The sequence below is a fragment of the Echinops telfairi genome, unplaced genomic scaffold (genome assembly GCF_000313985.2).
Source record: "Echinops telfairi isolate 266 unplaced genomic scaffold, ASM31398v2 ScPeMD7_6;HRSCAF=24_0, whole genome shotgun sequence".
Classification (NCBI taxonomy): domain Eukaryota; kingdom Metazoa; phylum Chordata; class Mammalia; order Afrosoricida; family Tenrecidae; genus Echinops; species Echinops telfairi.
The window spans coordinates 3,085,460-3,089,342 of record NW_022103902.1 but is presented as its reverse complement, the minus strand read 5'-3'; the positions used below and the strand labels follow the sequence as shown (position 1 = coordinate 3,089,342).

At 37.1% G+C, this 3,883-nt stretch overlaps 1 non-coding gene across 1 annotated transcript; it reads right to left on the bottom strand.

Moving 5' to 3' along the window:
* Nucleotides 1–495: 495 nt before the first annotated feature.
* Nucleotides 496–688, bottom strand: LOC115868061. The gene has a single exon (XR_004045392.1). It is a non-coding gene; the product is annotated as a U2 spliceosomal RNA (small nuclear RNA).
* Nucleotides 689–3,883: the final 3,195 nt, after the last annotated feature.

Here is a 3,883-nt window from a genome sequence, read left to right as displayed (position 1 = left end):
GTAAAGGAGACCAAAATCCTTACAATTGGACTAATAAGTAACATCATGGTAAATGGAGAAAAGATTTCCAAGTATATTCTTCTGGTCAGCAGGCCTCCTAAACGGTCTTTGCTAATATATATATATATATATATGATATATAATTATTACATATAATTAATTCTGTTTGCTGAAGGGGAAGTGCCAATTTGACAGTAATTTGAGAGATGCAAAGAGAGGTGTAAAGATAAGAATTTAGAGTTTCAATTCTGAAAAAAATATGTGAAAGTCACCTTTTGTAAAGGATACGTTGAAGTTATAGTTTTGTGTTGGTTATCTTCGATGTCAACTTATACTTGGATACAAGTGTACGAATAAAGTCCAACCTATCAGTCAGATTACAGACTGACGATCCCTACTTGGGGGGGTGGACTTTTTATAAAAGAGACATTCTCTCTCTTGCCTTTCACCTTCCTGCTTGCTTGGATTGTTTTTTAGAAAAATGTTTCCGCCAAAAGGGGGTGCACTGCTCCTGGAAGCACAGTACTGCAATACCAGGTTGATGCGTGGAGCAGATGGAGCAAGTGCCTATTCCATCTCCCTGCTCCAAAAATCCATTTAATATATTGTCCTCGGATAGACGTAGCTGATATTAAACTGATAAGAACAGATACTACACTTGATCTTAACCAAAAGGCCGAGAAGCAATGCCTGCTTGCTTGGATTCTGTGCTTGCCTCCAGGGACACAGATCTGGGATCCAACGGCACCCACCTGCGGGTGTTCTCCTTACATCCTGCTTCACCTTTCTGTGCCCTCAGTCTGCAGCGACGTGTGGAGGGGAGCCAGCTAGCTTTGAATTTGTGGATTTGAGGTGGACAAGGCTGGGAAACCCCTTTTTAATAAAAAGATCTTTCTTAGACACATATGGATGTCACTGGTTTGATTTCTCTAGACAACCCAGCCTAAGAGAGTTTGAAACAATAGAGGCAACACAGCAGCAGAAATTCACAAAATTGACTGGAGTGATGTAGCATCAACATCTTATTTTCCTTTCCTATTAACAGTCTATAATTTAAATGCTACAGTATTCCATGATAGGTGATAAAATGTTAAACATTAGAATGTATATAATAAGATTAAAAACTACACAAGAAATTAAAGCATGTTTGAAAACTTTCTATGCTTGCATGTCCTTAAATTACATGCATTTCTTAATATTTAAATACTTCAACTCGATCTGATTTGCTATGACTTTCTGCACCGCTAAGTACCTCAGGTGTTTTTCATAAGAAAAGACAAATATCAACAGCACAGTAAATGGAGAAGACAAAAGACTGATCATTTGATATTATTTGAAATCCTGTGAAAATTATGTTATGCTTTTAATTTTTTTTTCTCAAATATCTATGAAAGCACAGTCTTTAACAGGGATGGAACTTTTAAAATCTTTTAATTATTTTGAAACAAGTAACAAAGATGCCGAATTCTCTACTTTTGAAAATTTTTCTCTAGAATGATCTATATTTTTCTGCAGCTCTTGTATTGCTATATTGCTATAAGATAAATATTTCCCCCTTTGGGGAAGTACTCCAATTTAAACAGATGGGTAATCTTTCCTCTGGTGTGACAGCAGAAAACATCGCTCTATCCAGAGAAGCAACAGAGGAGAAAACAATAGAGAGAAAGGCACCGCAATGCTGAACACAGACATTTTTATTAGAAGAAGGAAAATAAACATTTCATAAAGGCAAAATACAGCTTCGTGGCAGAGCAGAATTCCAAAGTGCTAAGAAGGTAGATATCTGGTTATTTGGATATCATTGTATCTTGGTCTCTGTTATTTGTTTCTCTGGCTCAGCCCAGATTGAGAGGGCACACAGCTGGAAAGAAAATAGAAATGCACCCATGACTGTGGAGTTCATGTCCACCAGATGTGGAGGTTGTCAAGCTGTTCTATAAAGGCACAGTAGGAAGAGAATTTGAGGCAATTCTAGCAACCACATATTTAAACGGAGTCTGTTCAGCACAGAGTGAAGAGTTTACAGTTATTTAAATCATTGGCAGGGGAAAACGATGACACCCCTTGTTCAGGCCATAGAGAAGAATTCCATGTTTCTGCGGTGGTCTCTCATACTCTCTCAATACATACACCTGTATATGTCTATTTTAACTCTCATCTTAATGGAACTGTGTCTTTCAATGCTAAGCTAGACCTGGCTAGAGAGGTATATGAATTCTTGTGTGTGTGGTAAATTTTCAGAACATATCACTGGACTTCCTTAGTTTACACTTCTTGATTGAGAATATTACTGCTTACTCAAACGTGTCACTGAATTTTATTTTTCCTTTATCATGTGAAAAATACATGCAACTTTCTCAAGAATTAAAATTATAATATTAATAGTTTGTCATCTTATTTACCAAAAAGCCAACTTTTTGAACATATATTACCTTATATCAAAAATACGTAAGTTACTTACCAAGGTGAAAATTACAGAGACTGGAAGAAAAATGGGACAGTGAATGTCTGAAATTTTTAGCCTATGCATACTTCATCAAGATATTTAATTTGAAATGATGTTTTTCTTGGTACGATGTTATATAGTCTGTCAAATTAAAGATCTCACTCTATACTAATATGAGCAGCTTATAGGACAAATGTTGTCTTAGCTAGACTTGTACTCACCGGTGACTTGAGATTTCACTTGCTCACGGGGTATGCCAAAAAAGATCTGGGCACTTGGAAATCATTCAAAATGAAAATAAGCATTTATGGAGTAAAATTTGATTCTCAAAGGATACTTATTTGCATGCAGAAACTTACTAAAATGTATCAACAGGATCATCATCAATGGGTGTGTAAAGAACTAGAACTGATCAGAGAGAGGACCTATATGGTGATGTAGTCACATCAGACATTTCATGGCCCCATAAGAGCCTAGCGGTGACAAGGAGCTTCAAAATGACACCACCTTGAAGCAAAGAAACTAGATCTTTATCAAGCCAAAAGTGAGCCATAAGCAGATATGACCTTGAGTGATGTCACTAACATGGAATGAATTCTATAGTTGCGATGCTACTTCAGATTTTTTTCCACTGTGAAGTAGAGAGGTCAGTTCTTCATATCCCTTAATCAAACCAAAATGGGTCACCGAGTGGTCATGACCTTGAGTAATGTGATGACCTTGGAATGAGAGCAATAGCTGAAGAGTAACTTAGATGATAGCAGTCACATGCCAAGAATTGATTGATTCTGAAGGGAAGATTTGTGTTAGCAAATCATAATTTCCACTATAGCCTGCCCCTTGTGCCATGCAGATCACGTTCCTTCATATGTGTGTATTTTAAGAACTGCACTCACAAAGTTCTATTTGCTGTCTTTACTGGGGAGAGTTTATCAAAGAAAAGATAAGAATCACAGCTACTCCTGCTCTATCCTGTTGGAACAGCCCCGTCGATACATATTCTTTCTTTTCTATAACTTATTTCAGCTTTTCCTGAACCTTCATTAGTACCTTTGCTAGGCTAGGGCACTTACCGACACAGGCTTAATCTGTCATTGCTGTGCCCTTTCGACTATGACCCGTACATGTGCTCATTTTCCTCGAGACGACACAGAACATACCAGGAGATGCTCTCTTGTGTCCAGTTGTATCCAGTGTATTTTTCCTGGTTTCCATTGTGTAGGAACAGCCTTGCCTCTTATGTTCAGGTTCATTTAAAAGTAATAGAGTCTTAGCTCCAAGCTGCTTTTTAGAATTGCTCAGTTCAAGTTTTATCCCATCAGTGTAAGGCTGAAAGCTTTGGGCAATACTATGTGTGATAAGACCAATGGAGTTCACATATGTGTCAATGAATGATTTTTTTAAAAATCTTTTTTTATTAAATCATTTTATTGGGGG